The sequence below is a fragment of the Rhinolophus sinicus genome, chromosome 2 (assembly GCF_057876585.1).
Source record: "Rhinolophus sinicus isolate RSI-liver-muscle chromosome 2, RSI-T2T, whole genome shotgun sequence".
In the NCBI taxonomy this organism is placed as follows: Eukaryota; Metazoa; Chordata; class Mammalia; order Chiroptera; family Rhinolophidae; genus Rhinolophus; species Rhinolophus sinicus.
The window spans coordinates 66,886,193-66,908,974 of NC_142502.1; the positions used below are offsets into that span (position 1 = coordinate 66,886,193).

General features: G+C 37.3%; 1 long non-coding RNA gene across 1 annotated transcript; it reads right to left on the minus strand.

The window, feature by feature from the left end:
- Positions 1-2,724: 2,724 nt before the first annotated feature.
- LOC141571679 (uncharacterized) lies at positions 2,725-22,779 on the minus strand. The gene is made up of 3 exons (XR_012496654.2): positions 22,539-22,779; positions 19,894-20,041; positions 2,725-3,572 (listed from the first exon to the last, which is right to left on the minus strand). It is a non-coding gene; the product is annotated as an uncharacterized LOC141571679 (long non-coding RNA).
- Positions 22,780-22,782: the final 3 nt, after the last annotated feature.

Genomic DNA, 22,782 nt, shown 5'->3' on the forward strand with positions numbered 1-22,782 from the left:
ATTTTCTCTTCCTCAAAATTTCACTCCCAAAAAAGATTTCTCAGGGACTCTGTGAAAACGTGCTCATTTGGAGTTAGTTGGAGGATGGTTACACTTTTTTTGGTAATTAGAGTCAATATACCAATATTTTGTATCCAGAAGTCTTCTTCACAGTGTTAATAGGAGTTTTCTTGAGCAAACTATGAACTCTTTATAACTATTCCCTCTCTGTTTTTATTTTTCCAGAGTTTATTTTTCAAGCTGATCTGAATACTAATTGATAGCAAAATCCAAGTTTCATGACTTCTGCCCAACTGCTGGTGCCTCCCACTTTCTTGCTCTTAACTACCATAAATTCAACCTCACGGTTCATCTTTACTCTTCTCTCAGCTCCCGCCTCCATCTTTTGTTCCCATTAAATACAGTCTTCACATCTCATTTCTCAGCCAAATTATGAGATGAGTTGAGTGAATTCACATTAATAATATTTTAGCTGACAATACTTTGAAGAGTCTATAGACCATTTACTTATCAAGGAAATGAAATTATTTTAAATACTTGTGTCAAAATAAATGAACCAAGGCTTTTCTGATGTAGTGGCCTAACATTTTATTGTGGGTGTAAACACAAGTCTCTGGTCTCCAAAACTCAGTAATCCTTAGTAGATTCTTTCTTCATTAGTAAGAATGGAAAATGTTCCCCTATGGATTTTTCTGTAACTTTTAGTGGTAGAATAGGGTATTTCTTTCCTAAAGTAATTCAGACTAATACATCTCTTTTTTAAATAAAAGTGTTTTTAGAACACCTTAGAATTATTGTAAATGATAAGTAGAATTTATTAGGGTTATGAATTAAAGAGAAATGTTGTGTTTTTGTTGTTATTAAAAAAAAATTTAGAAGTTAACCTTTCCTCCATTTTTTTGCTTAGCAGTGACTCTGATTTTTTTTCTCTCCTAATTGTTCTCTGCGGTTCTAAGGTATTCCCAGCTGCTGAGAGCCACATATGAATAGCAGGGTGACCTTTTCAGAGGCGCCAATGTTTGTAAAGAAAAAAGTGTTTATTGAATGACTCTGTGCTGGAATAAGAAAGCTCATTCAAATTAGCCCTCTTCCATCCCTCACTCCCACTCCAACCAGAGTGTTCCAACTTCTTCATGTCTTCATTCCTCCCTGACCTTACTGGACTAGTAGAAATGCCAGCTACAGGGACATGGTCGTCCACTCAGCCCTTTGATGTCTTTAAAATTCACCCTCAGTGTCCTTTTGTCTTTTGGAGGGAGAAAGCAGTGTCAGGCACCTCTGCTCTCTGGAACAGCTGCCTGTTCCTGGGAAGAGGCGTCAGGACGCAGCGGACCTGGGTCACTCCTACCTACCACCAGGCACAAACATTACATTTGTCTGGATATGACCAGATGTCCTCAATTCCCCAGGCCTGAATACACTTAACCTTGCTTCTCCAAAGTACCTCACATTCCTTACCCACCCCCTCAACCCGTCCATTCTTAGCTCTTAAAAAAAAAATATCACAGACACTGCTGTTATCACACATCTGGCTTTTCATCATAGCTTTGCATACCCCTTTCAAATATTCTCTTCCTTTCTCTTTCTTCTTTTTAACCTCACAATTTTGCTTTTCGGGCAACCAACCACAGATTTCTCTGTGAGGCTAAAAAGAAATATTACAAGACAAACTCTCTCCTGGTACAAGAGCTACAGAATCATTTGCATACATAATCTCTTCCTGTGCCTCCTGCTAGCCTGGGCCTTTTCATCTCCAATTCTTATGCTGTAACAAAAGAATAAATTATCGTATTACTGATAGAACATTGAACTGACAGTCTTCTGAGGTACCGGCAGTTTTAATGGAAACTAAAGAAAATTCAATATTATACATTTTCTTGTAAATTTGTTTTTTTCTTGTCTGCTCTCTCATTATCAATTTTCTCACCTTCTTATTATTTAGTTTCCTATCTGCCAAATAACAAACCTAAAGCTGCCTTTCAGCCAATATCTCACCAATGGAACTGTACTTGCTGATCAAGCATTAAGGTATTGACAAATCGTTACAAGGTATTTAGGATTACAATTTAAAGATTTAGTTAAATTAGTAAACTATAGCAATTTCAAAAAGACTAAATGGATTACTTACCTAATATTTTGCCACCTTCCTGACTGAGTATGTCTTTGGGAAGACAGGAAAAGTGAAAGTAAAGGTGTTTATATAGTGCCATCCAGTGGCAGATATATGAAAAAGTTCTGTTTCATCCAGGGCGGGTTTAAATGAGCAGGGAAAATAATTGCTGCTGCTAGGGGCTGGTTTGGAATCTCAGGTTTAATTCTAGTTTTGTTTTTACTTCTTTTAGGGATAATCCAATCCTGGGGGCTCTTTTTAGTGTCACTGAGAGTTTTCAGCTTTAATCTGCTTTTCGGAGAGACAAAAAAAATGAAAACTGAAAATTCAGAGGAATTACTACGTTGGTATTTTAAATTTTAGACTTTTCCTTGCCACTATATTTCTATCCCCCTAAAATGAAACACTGATTCTGCTGAAAATAGGAAAATGTTAATAACCAAGAAAACTTCAATGATCATGCCACTTAAATTATAATAGTGCTCCCTCCCCTCTTCCAACTCTTCTCCCTTCATTCTATCACTCTTATATTTTATTAAATAATATATGTCTATGATGACAATAACAGAGTTTTAGAAGTTGACCCACTGTTAGCAAAGTTCAAAATCAAAAAACAACCCTCCCCCTACACATACAGAAAGAAAACAAAAATTAGACAAATAATAGCCAAATCAAAAACGACAGTCTAATTTATTTGTGTTTTCCAGGATCAGCTTGCCCTTCTGAAGACTGATACCTAACGTACAATTGAGGCTGGGTTTGCTTTGACCGTGAGATACTTCCAGGACCAAATCTCTATCCTGATCGGTCCTTACCAGGTACCTTTTCCAAAGTCCTTCCTGTCGATGTAAGAAACAAACATGTAGAGAATTCTTATGAGTTTATTTGAGCCAAACTGACGACACGTGCTGGGAACCAAGATCTCAAATGCTCCAGAGAATAATAGTGTTACAGATTCTTTTATTGAAATTAAGGAGGGGACATAAGGAAGGTTGAAGAAAGCGAGGTGGGATTGGATTACAGGATAGTTTATAAAATTATGTATTCTCTTGAGGGTTAATACCTCCTTTAAGGGGTATTCTGGTATTTCAAAGGTGTGTTAACCTAGCTAGATGCACAAGAACAATGGATAGGGCTGGCTTAAAACATTTCATAAAAGAAGTTACAGGCCTGGGGCGTGACTACCCACCATGACCTGCCCAGTGAGGAATTTATGATCAGATCACTCTGAGGTCACTTTCCACAGAGCCCACTTTTTTTTTTGTCCACACACCTTTCTTAGCCGGTCTCTCCTCAGAAACCAGCACTGAGAGGCTGATCAAATCTGCATGCAGCAATCATCACCTGCTTCCCAACTGGTGAAAAAGGTGGATTGTCTATCATGTTTACTTCAGATTCCTTGAGTTTCTCAGGGCTTCTTCCTTTTGTGCATTCTTTCATTCTGTCATGGTCTGTGGATAAACTAATAAACATGAAAGCAAATTGAAATATAAAACATTCTGGGCAAGTCTAAAATGCTTTGAATAGTATAAGGTAATTAAATGGATGACTCTCAGACCTCATGTGATATTGGCTGAGATACATATCTGCTGACTCAGGGGCCAAATCCCTAATACCAATGCAACTCATCATCTGGGAATTTCTCCTGAAATAATTTTTTTGTTTGTGTGTGATTTCCTTTAACTTTTACTTCAAAATAATTTCAAACTTCCAAGAAGCTTACACAAATAGAACAAAAAATAGCTGCACACCCTTCACCTAGAACCCCCAAATGTTAGTATTTTATTATACTTGCTTTATTATTCTTACTCTCTTTCTCTCTCTCTCTTTAGACACAGAACCCCCTTTCCCCCCCACACACACTCATGGATGGAAAGACATAACTTTTTCCTTATGTTTAAAAGTAAATTGCAGACATGATGCCCTCTAATACTTCAGTAGTAGTTCCTAAAAATAATGGCAGTCATGCATAACCATAGTGCTCCAATTGTCACCATTTTAAAATGACATTAATACAATACAAATTTGAATCTTTCTCCTGAAATAAATTTGATTTTTTCCCCCAAATTTCTCTGACAGTTATGAAAGGGTTTCTTTGGTCTCAATCTTTTCTTCATTAAGATACTCATAACTAAGAAAATGAATATAACTTTTCAGGATGGTGGATTTTAGGATGCTATACTTTTTACAGTGTTAATTAGGATGAGAGTGACTGATGGAGGTATACCTGTCTGAAGCAGTTTTAGTTGAAAAGGACTCAAAATGTCTGTTCTTAATTTCAGCTAAACTACTACAAGCATACCTCATTTTATTGAGCGTCACTTTACTGCACTTCACAGGTGTTGTGTGTTTTACAAATTCAAGGCAAGACCTTCCAGCAGCAAAAAGATTATGACTCACTTTATTGTGATACTCACTTAACTGGTCTGGAACTGAACTCACCGTATCTCCAAGGTATGCCTTTATATTATAGAATTTTCTTTTCGGCACCAGGATAGTAATCTCTTGACCTCTATGTGTATCCCCAACGCCATCAATTCAAATGCTCCCATTTTATTGATGGCATTAGCAACTATTTCACAATTGATAGTTAGAATTAACATGCAGTGAAATTTAAGTGGTTGTTAAGCTCTTTGTTGATTAAAGATTTTTAAATTAAATACCAGTTTAGTATCTGATGTTATTTGAAAGGGCCAATCTTCCACAGCAGGAGTTTTAGTGGAAGAATGCCAAATAATGCTCACTTTGTGTCTAGTTTCCAACCCTCTCTAGTGGTGCCAAGTTTATTATAGGTTAGAAATTGAACACGATCAAGTAGCCCATTTCTAAAATGTAACCATTTAATTTTCATATAATTTTATGAAGGCAGTTTAATTATTTTATGATTATATAACTAGAATGTGATATGATGCAAGGTCATGATGAATGCACTATTTTACCACCTTAAATATGGGAAAAAAACCACCTTAATCAAATCATATACAGAAATTCAATTAAAGTAACATATAATCTGTATTGGCATCTCTTTCTCTCCTTTCCCCGTAGGCATTAACTCACAGTTTTCCTGAGACTAGAGTAAGAAAAGCCTTCCTTCTATGTTATTCTGGTTTCTCTTAGTTCTTAAGTTTTCTAAAAACCTGTAAGGCACTATTTTGTGCTGCTCTTCAAAATAAAATGATGAGACCCAATAGTAAGACAGAATAGCAACTGTATATGAGAGGGCCCTCATCTCAGAACCTGTCTGCTTATCTCTGCTCCACTCTTGTCTATGACATGCAAGAAAGAATAGGTATAAATGCTGGATGATGGGTCTCATGCCCTCATGCCTCTTTAAAACAACAAGAAAATCATGTCTTTGATATCCAAAAAACATTTCTAGAATATATAGATTGCTTATTACAATTTCATGTCTTTTATGGACATAATTAAGAAGCAAAAGGACATTTCACCTTATGAGACAACCTCAAACTCAGAGAACTCTAAGCTACCAATGATCTCTTGTATTATAATTCTCCTTATTCTTAGAGGGATTTTCATGCTGTAGGTACTAAAAAGAAGGTGACTGAGATCGATGCACATAAACAGATATTTGTATCTTCATGGTCTAGAATCCATGGTCTATAGTTATATTGTCTAAAGAGGCAATATAACTGTATATTCAAAAACAGGCACAGGGTGATTCCTGTGTGTTACAGATAGGACTAATAGGAGGGTGCATGGGCAGGAAGTAGGAAAGGCTGATATTATGGGCTCCACTGGGAAAGACATCAGTGTCTGCTTGGACATCGTGCTCTGCAAGGAGACACCTCGGTGGGAAAGGCAGTGGAAGTGCTGCTGACAAGCTGGGTGCTAGTCCTAGGGCTGTGGCACCAGGCGTCTCCTTGAGGTGTCTGGACTGAACATAGGTGGTGGGGAGGGACTAAACTGCTGGAAGGCAGATTTGCATGTCTATGAACAGGAGTTTCTGCATTGCTATCAGTTATCTACAAATTATTGAGTTTTAAAATAGCTCGAAGACAATGAAAGGCCCCGTGATCCTATGTATTTAACTAATTCACCTAGTTTTCTATTAAAGTCATCCAGTAATCTTTGTCATCCATTTCAAAGTCTTTCACAATTTTTCCCTCCATTGGCATTCATGGAAATAAGAGATTACTTTCAGAGGCTCCACAAAATCTTTATTCATGTCTAAATTTCTTCACATATACTTTTATTTAGAAGTTTTTTCTAATCCCCTCAGCTGATTGTGATCTCTCTCTCTTTTGTAGCTCCACAATTCCATTGTGTCTTTTTTATGGCAGTATTTCACTTTACAATCACTAATAGTTATGTATCTATCTTATCCCCTAAACTGGATTTTAAGTTGCTTTGTTTTAAATCCCATGCGGTAGTCATCAGGTTGCCTATATATGTAATGTGCTCAATAGGTATACTTCATTGACTTTAGTGTAATTCTTATATCCTTTCAGCTAGTCCTGATTAGCTTTGCTTACGGGTAAAGATGGCAGCTTCCCGCAAAATAAGATCTGAGAAGCTAATCTTTGTATGGAATCATCTACAGCATTAATATAAATTGAATAACTCCAGGCCATGCTTGCTTTAGATCCATTCTATTCCCAAATCTCTCTCTCTCTCTTGAACTACTGTGTCTAAAATCATTTCCACTATTGGACTGGATTTACTAGTGAATTTAGTGAATTAAGACATAATCTCTGAAAGGCTATTTTAGTACCCCACTAGCCATTAGCTCCCATTAATAGACCAACATGGAGTATTTTACCAATTTGCTAGGTCTCAAAAGAATGGTAAAGAAAAGGATAAGTTTTTTTCCTCCCTTTAAACAGTAAATGAAGAATTAGAACACTTAGAGTTGGGGATATGTTGGGTCTATAATTATTGAAGATGAACAGAAGACCTCAATGGTCATCCTTATGAGAAGACTTTACTGCTATTTTCTCCAACGAAATTACAAGTTTAGAAAAATATTTCCCTATTAAGTGTAAATAAAAGAAATTGTAAATATTTTAAAGGATACCTCTTAATTTTTGAAGTACAGGTTAGATCATGATCGCCAGCTATTATTTATGGATTGGTATTACACTGAAATCTTTATGTCATTGGGTATGTGAACAGATTGAGGAAGTTTGAAACACTGCCTTCAAAACTAGAAATGATCGTATTGGGACTCAGAAACAGTTGGCATCCTTGCATAAAAGACACTTGGTACCAATTATATACGCACTAAATGGGTCTAGCATTCCAGATTAAATTACCACAGTTTTGATTCAATTAACTTTTGATTCAGTGCCTATGTCTTTAATGACAAAGTTATTCCAGGAAAAGTTGAGCCTTGGAAAAGTTTTACCTAGCTAAGACTCCCCTGAAGGCAGAATGTGAGTCACATGGTACTTACAGTGACAAATAAAACCACAGTGCACATCTGCTCCCTGTGGATTTTAATTTGCAGCAACAATAAACTGCAAGTAATGGGCCTTAGGTTAAAAGGTGGAATATAAAGTTCAAGTAGAATTAGAAGGTCTTGTCTGGACAAAGGTGAGGAAAATGTCATAGGTCAAACGATCTGAAAAGCCTTACAGAAATGTCTCCTGGCAAGTGGTGTGTTTATGGCTTTGTTTTCCTCCAAGTATGGTGACTGCCGGGCCACAGCTGCCTCACCCCTTTAGCTCCTATCTTGTCACTGGAATTAGCCACACTGTGTATTTGCTGCTCAGAAACTGTGTCTCCAGTTCTCAGGGCTGTAAATATTCTGCTTTGTAACCCGACACTGCTACCGTTTTTTTGGGGGGCCCTATGGTGTTTCTTAATGGAGATACTATTGGCATTTGCGGGGGAGATAATTTGTGCAGGACTGCCTGGCATATTGCAAAACATTTACTATCTTTAGGCTCCATCTACAAAGCGGTTCTCAATCACTGAGGAAACTAACCCCACTCCCCATGTCCATTTCCAAACATCGCAGGAGAAGAACACTGGGTATGAGCCACTGTCAGAAGATAACAGGATGAGTAAGAGAAGGCTGTAGACCTCAAGAAATCAGTAGCCTCATAGAAAAAACAGATAAGTAAATATATTACAGTGATACATGCTGTGAGAGAAACACAAACTAATGACTCCTGGAGATATTCAAGAAGTCTTCTCAGAGGAAGAAATGCTTAAGCCAAGTCTTCAAGAACAAGTAAAAATTAGCCAGGTGAAGCCTATTTCTAGGCATCAGAACAGGTCCAAAGGCCATGCCAGAGTTCAGAAAAATGGTTTAGAAGAGCTGCAAGCAAGTTCATTCAGGGTGGTGCATGGAATTGGAGTTGGGGAGGAGGGCATTAAGAAGACAGGACGTGTGTTGTAGGAGGGTGTCTCAGCCAGGGTAAAACATTTGAACTTTATACTTAGGGATATGGGGCATGGAAGTGACATGATCACATCTGAGTTTCAGTAATTCAGAAGAGAAATGAAGGATACTTTGGTAATACATCAATGGATACACAATAAGGGCTTCTGTTACCCTTCAGCCAAAGGTCACCAGGAACACACCTTTAGTTGAACAAGTTGGTTTTATTACTTGTTGCAAAGGAGGAAAGCACCACAGGGAACTGAGGGGTGTTTCAGTAAAAGGGTGTTAGAAAGAACCTATTTATCAGATTTGAGCTTCAGTTGGGTAATTTTGGGGAGAGTCTAAGGAAATGGGAGTTAACTCACTATCAAAAAGGGAGGACAATTCTATAACTGGGTGTTTCAATAAGTCTTATCTATAGGGAGAGCAGACTAGAGGGAGGATAGGTAAAGAAGTAGTCACTCATTAGCTGGGAGAGGGTGATGATTGATATTTTGTGGGTTGCAGTGACCTTATTTTTGTCTCACTGTATTGTGGTTTATATTGTATATAGACTTTAAGTGCTTAAGTGAGGGGAGATAAACAAGGTAATAGTTAATGGGCATTAGTTGAGTGAGTTTTACTTGTTTCTTAGAGACATACTTGATCAAGTTAATAAACCTGAGGAAAAGCATTTAGTAGTGAGTGAAATATAAGGAGGCGGGAGAATAATTAATGTGATAAGAATCCTGTAGACATTGGAGATCACAAATTTTCGTTTGTGCATTACCAATGGTTGTTTTGTTTCTTTTATTAACACCTATCAGCCAAGATGAAGGAAAGTAGAGAACACGTGTCAGCTATTTCTGTAGTATTTATTTCCCTCTTTCCAGTAGATTCTAATTTCCATTTGGGATCCACGTGATTCTAGGAAAATTGATTCCCTGTCCAGCTCCAATATGGGAACATATAACTGAGTTTAGCTTATCAGTTTATCTAGTTTACCTGGCCAGAGTGATTGGTTCAGTAGTGGGAACATGACCTAGGATTTTCACTGTGAGTACTGGGGCACATGTTTGCTTTTATTCTGCTGGATATAAATGAAGAAGGATTATTTTGAAATTTTAGAACTCTAAGGCTTCCAATGAGGAAAACTAGGTCACATACAAAGAACTGGGACCAAAAATGGCATCAGAATTCTCAAGAGCACTACTGAAAACGAGAAGGCAATGGAGTAATGCCTGGGCTGAGAATGAAACCAACTCTGAGGAAGGCAGAGTGAAAAAAGAAGCTTGGTTTTGCTCACATCATTTGAGTTGCAAGAACAAGCCCCATTTGAAACCAGTTTTACCTTTGGACTTTTCAGTCCAAATACCCTTTATTATTTAAGCAAGTGTGTTATCTTTCTGTTGTTCATAACCTTGTCTTTAGCCTAACCAAGGTAAGGAGTAAAGAAGGCTGACTTGTAGGCTGATCTGGGGTTAAGATTGAGTCGGGCGTGTGCAGCAAGGTCAAGGGAATTAAACGTCTTGGCAAAATGATTAAAATGATGGTGATGGCCTCAATAGGCACAAAAGTACCAGGTCTACCTCCACTGAAATTTTCATTTTCTCTACCTTATCTTAGGGCCAAAGTCTATATTTTTCATACTATTATCTAATCGAATTAAATTCAAATTAAAAAAAATTATTTATAAGCATTGTACTGTGCTAAATTTTGTGAGAAAACAAAAGTCTAGGTTCCTGTTTCTAACACTTGTACTATATAAGTAGGGAGTTAACACACACACGCTATTCCCCCATTCATTTATTAAACTCTTAAAAGCAAGACAAGGCAAAATATGAGGAAGAGTTCAAGTGAATTTCACAGACGGCAAGTGCAATGGGATTTAAGAGGAAGTAGACTGCAATCTGTGCTGTTCAGCTAATGTAGAGTGATTAGAGGAAATTCCCCGGGGCTCTCTTTTCTCTCATTTAATCTGTTAGCATTAGAGAGGGCAGCAGGCTTACTGTTTCTGATGTGAGCTGTGAGGGATCTTTTTACTAGCTCTGTGACCCTGAGCAAGTCACTTAACCCCTTAGAGCATCATCTTTTTAATTTATAATTTTGATAATAATTTGAGTTCTTCTTTTCAGACTTGTTTTAGAAAATCAAAACATTAATGGAAAACAAAGGATGTTAAAGTACCTTCCAAACAGGAAAGCACCAAAGAAGTTTAGGCAATGATTCTGATAATTAATGGTGGTCCTTGGCAGACCCAGTGCTACCCTGATTTTCCTTTTTGTTTGTTTTGTTTTGCATTTTATTTTTTGTCAAAAATCTAAATAGTTAATGGTGGAAATTTGAGAAGCTATAGAAGGAACAATGACAAAGCTATAAAGAAGAAATTGTTATACAAGTCACAGCATGTGTACTTCTGATGCTCTTATCATCTCCGTTTTGGAGCAGCCCCATTGTGCAATTACATAAAGTTTTAGAAAGTGCTTATTCAGCTACATTTTACTCACAAATGTAAAACCAGTATTTATAGACAGATGTATAATAAAACTGGCCATTTCTGTTTGGGTTGGGACCAAAGAAATATTCCACTCAAGTGAAGTTGTTTGTGTGGTTCTGCTTTTGTAAACTTTGTAAACGAATTTCTTCGTATTATAACCTGAGTGAATTGGGTACAATTCCCAATACCAACAAGGATCCCAACCCACATACACATTTAATACAAAGCAGTAACAAGGGAAATAGGGGAAATATTGTCTCTGGGGTACTTAGAGAGCCTTCCCTGGCTTTCTTCCTCATTCTTTTACTTAGGTTAAGATAATTTCTGTAAGTCTTAGTCATTTTTTTCTGAACTAGGTGTTTCATTTTTTTCTCTTGCTTTCTTCTCTGGTCCTTTGCTTGTCCTCTTGTCCACTCCTGATCGTCTTACAAGATAGGGTAATTAACTGTAAAGCTCTTTTTCAACATCCCTGTTTCAGAGCCCTGTTGAAGCTATATTTAAGTGGGAGCGTTTTCCAGAGAGTCTTCCTGCCACCTAAGCACCAGGATGGGCCACTCTTAGGGGCTTGTGTGGGACGGCAGTGTTGCATATCATTCGTGAGGTAAAGAAGAAAAATCCATGTCCTGGACACTGAAGTACACATGAGTATTCTGGTTTCTTAGGGATTTCAGAATAACAAAAGGCCTCAGAAAGTGAGGACCGTCAATAATTGCAAGTCAGCGGAGGCTTCAGTTCTCTCTGCTTCCAGAAGTAACCAAATAGCTATGGTCAGGCTCATAACAAAGAAATTATTGAGCAGTATTGCATATCCATTTATTACTTTCTAGCCTGATATCAATTTCTCAGTGGCTTCAGTGTGTAGAGATATGTTTTAGCTTTATTTATCACTCCTCAAAATCCCTCAGAAAATAAAGATGTGCAATTGAAATGATCAGAATAAAAATCAGTATGTATTCAAAGCTGCAAACAACAGAGCCCACATTGTCTAGCTGAAGCAGAAGAGGAATGTATTAAGATGTTGGGCGCCTTACCAAGTCTCTGAGGGGGCTTTATAATCAGGTTTACAGACTACGTGGCCTGTAGTAATTAGGCTACTAGGCTTTCCAGTGAAGTCTCTACCCCTCCTGCTTTTGGATAGAAGAATGGAAGCTCACCTTTTTGCATTGTCAACAGTGAATAGGGAACTCAAATGCTAGGGCCTCCACCCTAACTACCTTTGAAATATGGATGCTTTTTTTAAAACTTTATTTCCATTTTTTTTAACTGTTTAGAAACAAAAATTATTTTGCAATAATTCTGGATTCTCAGGAACTGGCAAAAATAATTCAGAGAGGTCCTTTATACCCTTCACCCAGTTTTCCTTAATAGTTATATTTTATATCTATAGCACAAATTCAAAACAAGAACACTGACATTGGTACAACCCATAGACCTTAATTCACATTCAGATTTCACCACTTTTACATGCACACATTTGTGCATGTGTGCACATGTCTCTGTACAGGTGTATGCAAACATATAGGTTCATGTAACCACAATCATAATCAAGATACAAAAATGGTCCATCAGTACAAATTTTCCCTTTGTGTTACACTTTTATAGTTATACCTACTTCCTCCTGTCCCTAACTCCTGGCAACCATTGATCTATCTCTGTCTCTACACTTTTGTCATTTTAAGAGTGTTGTATAAATGGAGTCACATATGATCTTTTGAGATTAGCTTTTTTTTGGTTTTGTTTTGTTTTGTTTTTGTTTTCTTTCCACTTTATTTTCTGCTTGTCTATATATCTCAGGGGTTTTTTAATCAATTTTTTTTTTATTAATTTCAGGTGCACAAGACAAAGTAATACTTAGACATTTATCATTTATATCCTCACACTGTGGAACTCCCCTTCCCCCATCCACTATCCCTCTGACATCACACAGAGCTGTTACATTTCCACTGTCTCTATTCCTAATGCTGTACTCCGCTTCTTGTAAGTAGATACATATACATATACATACATATACATATATATACACAAACTTGTAGTTGACATTCATTATTTTTCAGCTTCAGCTTCAGGTGTACACTGCAGTGACCAGGCGTCTACATCATCCCTGAGGTGGTCTCCCTAATGAGACAAGTGTCTATCAGATACCCTACAAAATCTTTACATTATTGATTACATTCCCCAAATTAATTTTCAAAACCCCGGGGCCATCTTGTGGTTACTGACTGTTTTCTAATCCCTTCACCTTCCCCCTTATCCCCACCCCGCCTCCCATCTAGCAACCTTCATTTTTCCTCTATGTCTCCAAAACTGTTTCTGATTAGTTCATTCACTTATTCTTTTCTTTAGATTCCACATGTAAGTGAGATCATATGGTTTTTGTCTTTCTCTGTATGACTTATTTCACTTAACATAATGTTCTCTAGGTCCATCCATATTGTTGCAAATGGTAATATTTCTTTCTTCTTTATGGCTCCATTGTATAAATGTACCACAGTTTCTTAATTCAGTCATCTACTGATGGGCATTTCAGTTGTTTCCATGTCTTGGCTATTGTGTATAGTGCTGCAATAAACATAGGAGTGCATAAAGTTTTTTGAATTAGAGTTTTGGATTTTTCTGGATAGATACCTAGGAGTGGAATTGCTGGATCATAAGGTAGTTCCATTTTCAGATTTTTGAGATACCTCCATACTGTTTTCCATAGTGGTTGCACCAATCTGCAATCCCACCAACAGTGCACAAGGGTTCCCTTTTCTCCACATATGCGCGAGCACTTGTTGTTTGTTGATTTATTGATGATAGCCATTTTCACTGGGGTGAGGTGGTATCTCATTGTGGTTTTTATTTGCATTTCTCTAATGTTTAGTGAGTTTGAGCATTTTTTCATGTCTGTTTGCCATCTGTATGTCCTTTTTAGAAAAATGTCTCTTTGTGTCCTCTGCCCATTTTTTAATTGGGTTGTTTGTTTTTTTGGAGTTGAGTTGAGTTTTTTATAAATTTGTGATATTAACCCCTTATCAGATATATCATTGGCAAATATCTTTTCCCATTCAGTGGGATCCCTTTTTGTTTTATTGATGGTTTCCTTTGCTGTGAAAAAACTTTTTAGTTTGATGTAATCCCACATGTTTATTTTTTCTCTTACTTCCCTTGTGCGAGGGGATATATCAGTAAAAATCTTACTCTGGGTAATGTCTGTGAAGTTTCTTCCTATATTTTCTTCTAGGAATTTTATGGTTTCAGATCTTACATTTAAGTCTTTAAGCCATTTTGAATTTATTTTTGTATATGGTGTAAGGAGGTGGTCCAGCTTCATTTTTTTTTGCATGTGTCTGTCTAGGTTTCCCAGCACAATTTATTGAATAGACTGGCTTTACCCCACCGTACATTCTTGCTTCCATTGTTGTAGACTAAATGGCCATATAGGCATGGATTTATTTCTGGACTCTCTATTCTGTTCCATTGATCTATGTGTCTGTTTTTATGCCAGTACCATGCTGTTTTGATTACTGTAGCCTTGTAGTATAATTTGATGTCAGGTATTGTTATACCTCCCACTTTGTTCTTATTTCTCAAGATTGCTGAGGCTATCCAGGGTCTTCTATGGTCCCATATAAATTGTAGGATTATATGTTGTATTTCTGTGAAAAACGTCATTGGTAGTTTGATAGCAATTGCGTTGAATATGTATATTGCCTTAGGCAGTATGGACATTTTAACTATATTAATTCTTCCTATCCATGAACATGGTATGTGTTTCCATCTATTTGTATCTTCTTTCATTTCTTTCTTCAGTGTCTTATAATTTTCTGAGTATAGATCTTTTACTTCTTTGGTTAAATTTATTCCCAGGTATTTTATAGTCTTTGGAGCAATTGTAAATGGGCTTGCTTTTTTAATTTCTCCTTCTGATGTTTTATTATTGGTATGTACAAATGCAACTGATTTCTGAATATTAATTTTGTATCCTGCTACTTTACTAAATTCATCTATCAGCTCTAATAGTGTTTTGGTGGAGTCTTTAGGGTTCTCTATATATAGTATCATGTCATCTGCATATAATGAGATTAGCTTTTTCACTCAGCATACTTGTCTGACAATTAAGTTCACAAACTCATCCTAGAAAAAGTGCTACATACCTCATTGCTGAATATCACTATGGTCACCTTCGAAGTACTTCCCTTGGGAAGCTATGGATCCACACCATCACTTAGTCCACCCTTCAAAGCAATTTTGGAACTCTTTTTCTGGAATGGCCATCAGAGTTGTTGTGTTATACTTGAAGTCCTGAATGTCATCAAAATGTCTTCCTTTCAATATTTCCTTTATCTTCAGGTAAAGAAAGAAGTCATTGGGGACCAGATCAGGTGAGTAGGGAGGGTGTTTCACTATAGTTATTTGTTTACTGGCTAAAAAGTCCCTCACAGACAGGCCGTGTGAGCTGGTGCATTGTCGTGATGCAAGAGCCATGAATTTTGGTGAGAAGTTCAGGTCGTCTAACTTTTTCACGCAGCTTTTCAGCACTTCCAAATAGTAAACTTGGTCAACTGTTTATCCAATTGATACAAATTCATAATGAATAATCCTTCTGATATCAAAACAGGTTAGCAACATCGTTGCAACAGTTTGCAACCTTAATCGTCATACCTCGTATCCATGAAGATTATACCATTAATATTTTTAATATAGTTGCTTTATCACATATCTGTCATCTATTGGTCTCTTTATCCAAATTATATTTCTTGATGTATTTTGTAGTAAATTAAAGGTATCAATTTACCCCTAAACACTTCTGCATAAAAATCATGACTAAAGTTCATATTGTTTGGTTCAAATCACCACTTAGTAGTGTTCCAATCATCTTCAGATTTCCTATTTTGTGTTTGTTTAATTGTTCTATCTAGTGCTGAGATATGGGTGTTAAAAATCTCTTGCTATGATTATGGAATTGTCTATTTCTTCTTTTAGTCAATTTTTGCTTCATGTGTTTTGAAGGTCTGTTATCAGGAAAATACTTATTATATTTATGATTAGGTACATACACATTATTTCTTCTTGATTAATTGACTCTTTTATCATTATTAAATATCTCTCTTTATCTTTGGTGATATTTTTTGTCTCAAAGTCTATTTTTCTGCTATGATAATAGCCTGCTTATTATGCTTATGGCATATCTTTTCCCATCCATTTACTTTCAACCTATCTGTCTCTTTATATTTAAAGTGAGTCTCTTTAAGACAATATATTCTTAGGTCTTTTAAAAAAATTTCATTCTGACAATCTCTGCCTTTCAATTGGAGTGTTTAGTACTTAATCATTTAATGTAATTATTGATAAAGCTGGATTTATTTCTATCATTTTATTACTTGTTTTCTACTTGTTCCATCACATTTTTGTTACACTGTTTCTGGTGTCTGGTTAGGTTATTAGAATCTTTTTTATAATTTCATTTTAATTTGTATTTAGTCTTTTAGCTATACCTCTTTCCATTATTTTTTTTACCAGGTGCTTTAGGGAATCACAATATGCATTATTAGCTTTTCACAGTCTACTTGAGTTAGTATTGTACCAATTCACATAAAGTATAGAAACCTTGGCTTTGTACAGGTCCATTAACCTACCCGACTCTGCCTTTTAGGCTGTAGTTGTCATTTGTATCATGTCCACATACAGTATAAAGTCATAAATAATATAGTTTTTGCTTTGAAGTCATGTGTTTAAAGGTATTAATAGGAAAACAAACTTTTATATGCAGTGATTCTCTTTATTTATAGTAGTTATGTTCTATTAAGTCATAACAGACATCAAATTAGTGATACTGAATCATCAATCCTTAGAAATACAGGGTTATTTTCCTATGAGTTCTGGTCACGATATTGCTAACTGTTCAACCTTGTTTTATGTATGTTTCTGTTTAATGACACCTTATTTAATGTATATTGTTGATTCATTAACATTAAACTGATGGCTGACAGCACTACAACTCATGTTTGCACAAAGCTTATCTAACATGTATTTTCTCCACGAAACACTTTATAGTCTTCTTGGGCTCAGAAACACTACACAGCACTTCAGCATTACATTTGAGGGCCATTTTAAATAGCAAAATCCTAGAAAAAATGCAAAAAAATATATCACCTAGATTGACTATGAAAAGACACCCGTTTACATTATGGGAGCTGAAACAAGAGGGCAGAGCCTGGCCTTGTTTGAACTCAGCTGGGAACGTGCTGGGAATATGCACTGGGTAACTCCAATTTTTCACTGTTCTGCACATGTCCCTGAATGACCACCGAGTATTGATTCTGAGGTTACAAATAAATGTTAGCAAGTAGATGAATTCACAAATACAGAATCTGTGAATAAAGAGTATTAACTGTATTAACTTGAATATTTTCCATTTCTCATGTTCTTCCTTCCTGTCTGAAATATTGAGTTTCTATTTGGCAGCATTCTCTTCAGGTCATAGAACTTTCTACAGCATTTCTTGTGGTGTAGGTCTGGTGGTGACTAGTTGTCTTTGTTTTCCTTACTCTGAAAATATCTTCATTTTGCCTTCATTATTGAGGAACTTTTTCTGGATTGGCAGTAAAATTTCTTCAGCTCTTTAATGATAATTGGTATACTGTCATCTTCATACTTTCTTATGTGAAATCCATGGTGATTCAAATTATTATTCTTTTTATGAAATATTCCATTTTTCTCTGCTTTCAGATTTTTCTTTATTTGCTTTTCAGCAATTTGACTATGATGTTTCTAGACACAGTTATCATTGTATTTATCCTGCCTAAGGTTTGCTGAGCTTCTTGGATCTGTAATTTTATGTCTCTTAGGATGTTGGCTTTCCTCAAATATTTGGTGATTCTTGGATTTGTGGACATCTGTATATTTGAGATTCATTTTTTGAAAAATTGCTGTGGAGGAGGCTATGTCTGTCTGTTGTACACTCTCCCTGAAGGGAGGAATAATATCTGTTGTCACCTCCTGAATACCTGTCATTCTTTAGAGGTATGGGGAAGGGTGGGCATGCTGCTGAACAGGAAAAGCTAGTGGCTAGTGTTCCGAGTATAAGTTTCCTGATTATTCCAGGTGTCACCAGCCACGTGGGCACTGTCCTATATTCTACCTAGAGACAGATACCTCTGTTGCTATCGCGGGATGGAGGATGAGGAAGCTTCAGCTGCTCCTGCTGTGATACTCCAATCAATTTCTTTGTGGTTTAGTCTGGACTTCTTCCTGTTCCTAATAGCCACCTGTAGATGTGAAATAATTTTGGTGTTGCCACTACCTTTCATAGCAGTCCTGTATTCTTTTTGTTTGGAGCTGTTAATCCTTTTTTCCATCCAATACAGCCTTCTATCCATCTTTCATGGAATCCTTGTAAGTTCTGGACCATGAATAACTAACCTTGTTTTCTAATGCACTTGTGAATTTAATTATTTTGAATATGTCTTTTCTGCCTGGTCTAAGGATTTGTGGCATGAAGACAAGGCTACAGTAGGTACCAGTTTGCCATTTCAAATCAAACTTGTTTTACTTTATTTTTCAAAGCAAGCAGTGGTGATAATAACCTGTTTAATTATGCAGTTAGGTATGGGGGTTCAGAACTAGTTACTCCATGATACCCCTCTGTGGTATGCAGATTGTTTTGAGCTAAAGGCAATTTTAGCTGAGGGCTCAAGAGAAATTTTTGCCCCTCTCTTAACAACCTAGAAGAAATTGAATTAGGGGCTTTGCCCATAATAAGAGATTATCAGAGATAACCTCTTTTGACCTAGCTATAGGGCAGGAGAAACTTCTACTTACTAAACACCTGCTTTTATCATCCTGAAATGATACTCTGAAGCCCCCAAGGCACCTTACCTCATCCCTAGCTCATAATGTCTTATATACCATTTCCCTTTCTACCTCTGAGCTTCTCATGCATGTGGGCTCTCTGACTCTCTCATGTATGTGGGGTTCCTATACATATGCATACATTAAATTTGGTTATTCTCTCTTGCTAATTTATCCCATGTCGATTTGATCATAAGGCCAGCCGAAAGAACTTTAAGGGGAAAGTTTCTTCCTCCCCTACACAGGTAAAGAAGGAACACATGCAATTCTAAGTTAGATGGGCTGACTTACAGGAATACTACAAATTCTTAGTCATAGCAAAGGGGGAGAGTTTGGTGAGTTCAGATTGTTTTGATTATAAAAGAATGCTTACCAAATTCATAGGTTTTATTTCTCACAAGTTTTGCTTGTTTGATGTAGGCTTTGAATTTGCCTTGAATTTCTCCAGTAATCGCCTTGAATTTTTAGATTTGTTGGTGGAGTCTGTTTCAAAGCTTATGCAATTCTAAAGTTATATTCAAACACTGCCATCTTGTGGGTCATTCCTGTGCCTTCCACCCCTGAAATGCTCTCGGAAATATATCCATCCAAAAGACTTGAGGTATGTCAACTTTTATTAAGTGCAAAGAGTTCTACTAAGAGTTTTACAGAAATCATCTCATTTAAACTTCATAAGAACTTAATGAAAAAAGTACTATTAATCCCATGTTAGAGAAACTGAGATCTAGAGGGGTTATGTAACTTGCCTGCGGTTTCACAGCTAGTAAGGAGTAAAATTTTATATCCAAGCAGTCTGCCTCTAGAGCCCTTGCTTTTACTGCATCCACATGTAAAACTAATAAATCTAAAAACAACATAGTGTGTCACAATAATATGAATAAGTCATAGAATTGTAGAGAAGAGAGGATAACTGTTAGGAAAGGGCATCAGAGAAGGCTTCACAGTTTGGTGAGGAGGTGGCCTCCTCTAAGTGAGGATTTGAAGGCTAATCATTACATAGGAAGAATGCAGCTGGAACCATATATCCTGGATCTAATAGCCTTCTTTGGGGGAACATCTCTTCACTCTGCTTCAACCATAAGATTCTAATAGAGTTTATCAATCATGATACCCCTGACTCCTTACCTAATCTGAGCCAGTATAAGTCCATCAAGTGCACCTGGAATTTTTGACCTTGAGGCAGAGGGAGCTCAGTGATATATTCCTGAATGGCAAAGCTGAGGTGTGTGTCAGGAAGCTTCAACAGCCAAGGGTTTCTCACATGGAAGGCCATCTGGAGCAAAAGAGAATGAGGTCAAATAAGGTTTTAGTCACCTCTAGACCAGCGGCACTGCTGACCTTCCTGTAGTAATAACTATGATTGCAGAACCTAATCAGGTTTGGGTTTTGATAAATTGCAACCATAAAGGTTCTGATATACTCTTCTATCTCTTCCATACAACTTGAATGACAACAAAATCCACTTTATGAAAGATAGCGTTATTAATTCAATTCGGGAAAAATGGCATTTAGGGTTTATTGCAAATGTTATGTGGCTTAAAAACATTTCTGCAGTGCTTTCTTCTGGGCTCATCTCCAACTCCATTCCTGATGCCGGGGCTATTCTTCTACTTTTCCCCATCTAAATCACTACAATCTTTGAAAACCATCTCTAAATTTCTTTCTTTAAGTCTTTAGAAATTCCAGTCAATTATTTTTCCAAACTTTGATTTTTTTAAATCGATCAAGTAACATTTAATTATTGCAAAAAAATTAATAACAAAATTCAAAATGATAGAAGAATCACCCATAATTCCACAGAGAGATAATCATTGGAATTGGTATATTTCTCTTTTTTCTATTATAAACACAAACAAAAATATTTTAAAAACCAAACAAAATGGCCAATTTTGATCTCTTCTTTCCCTAAACACATCTACAATGCAGTTTTCATTTAATTGTATTTCATTTGTGCTATTTCCTAATCATGTCAATATTCTGTCCTACACATAACCAGTATCGTTTTATTTTTATTTTTATTGGAGAATACTGGGGAATAGTGTGCTTTTCCAGGGCCCATCAGCTCCAAGTCGTTGTCCTTCAATCTAGTTGTGGAGGGCGCAGCTCAGCTCCAAGTCCAGTTGCTGTTTTCAATCTTAGTTGCAGGGGGTGCAGCCCCCCATACCATGCGGGAATCGAACTGGCAATCTTGTTGAGAGCTCACGCTCTAACCAACTGAGCCATCCGGTCGCCCCCAAATAACCAGTATCTTTGAAAGCACCTCATTTTTCAGGGAAAGGAGGAGCAATTACACATCCGTAGGCCTGCTTCATCCCTTTCCTGCTTTATCTAGTTATAATCTACTCATTCTTCGGATTTAGTTCAAGTATCACTTCTTTTGGGAAGTCAGATTAAATTCATCAATGTACTCATTGTAGTACTTGTAAACGTTGCAATCGAGTCTTAGGTTTGGGATTATCCGGATCTATACGTGTTTTTGTTCACTATTGGGTCCCCAGTGCTTACCATAGCTATCGGCACTTGGCAATTATGAAAATGAATGAATGAATGAGTGCTTGGAATAATTCCGATGCTAGGTAAATACTTCTTTATTTATAAAAAGTAACATTTGCTGTAAGATGTATTATATTATTGTGTGCTAGGCAATCTGTTAAATGATGTATATCTCTGTATAATTGCATTTTCATGACCCTAAAATTCATCATTGCTATTTTATAAATGAGGAAGCTGAAGCTTCAGAAAAGTTAACTTGTCCAGATACAAATAACAGACAGATAAAATTTTAACCTAGGTCAATGCATTTATTTACATTATTAGCTTTACTTGCCATTACTGGCTTCTTTGTTCATGAATGTAAGTCATCATATATAGCTTATTTTAAAAAAATCACTCAATTTTTACATTAGAAACTGTTTTTTGTTACATGTCAAAGTAGGAAGTAAGGCACCAGAATAAGGGGAAAAGAAACAGAATATTGTACGAGGAAGGGCAACAGGAGAGCTAGTTATTCTCCTTCTCTTTTCACTAATCAGCCATATGGCTTTGAGCTTCCTTGTGCTACAAAAAAGGTGAGTAAAGCTGAACAGGCCGTCCTTAAGACATCTAGTCCAACTCCTTTGTTTTGAGGAGACTAAGTGGTTTGTATTATTGACAGCGTGGCAGGGCTGTACAGCCAACTCCTAACTCCTAGTGTTGTTTGAGTCACACTGCCCCTCCTTGAACAAACATTTAGTGAGTGCCTTACTGCATGAGGCATTCCGCAGCAGTGTGTTTCCCATTCGGTACCCTAGTGTCAATCCTTGGCTACTTTTCTTTCCTATTTATTTATTTATTTATTTATTTATTTATTTTTCACTTGACCACTTTTAAAACGCTCCATTGGATGCAGAGTTAAAGGGGGAAAGCGTAGTGCAAGCGCGGCATCGGGCACTGAATGGCGAGACCGGGGTCAGCAGCTGGTCCCACAGTTGACCCTAAGAAGGCAGTGGTGCCTTCTGACTAAGGGCGTGACTCTCAGACAATCTAGATGTATAAGCTGGCCAGGGAGGGGCGAGGCTGCGTCTCCTAGAGACAACGCCTTTGGCTTTTCCGTGACCCCACTGGTCGGGCGACTGGAGGAAACTCTTCTGTGCAAGATCCCTACTCTTTTGGCTCGTGCTGTGGTGACCGGCTACCCGAGGCATTCCGCCAGGTCTTCCAGGGCTCTGTCTCTCCACCCGAGTTTCTCCTATATTCCGAGTCTCCAGCAGCTGGAAGAGCTATGTTAATACCTGGGCGATAGTTGACCCCGAAAAGGGCATATCCACCACCGCTGCTGGCTTAGCGTCCTCGGCTGGCACCCAACACCCCAAGGCCGGCAGGGTCACGCTCCTTTTAGGGATCCCGGGAAGGGCAACAGCTTAGGTGCTGCCACGCGAGGCCTTCTAGACAGGCAGCAGCCAATCCTCATGCGTCATACACGAGCCCCAGCCAATCAACGATCATCTTATTCCTGGGTACCGCCCGCGCCGGCCC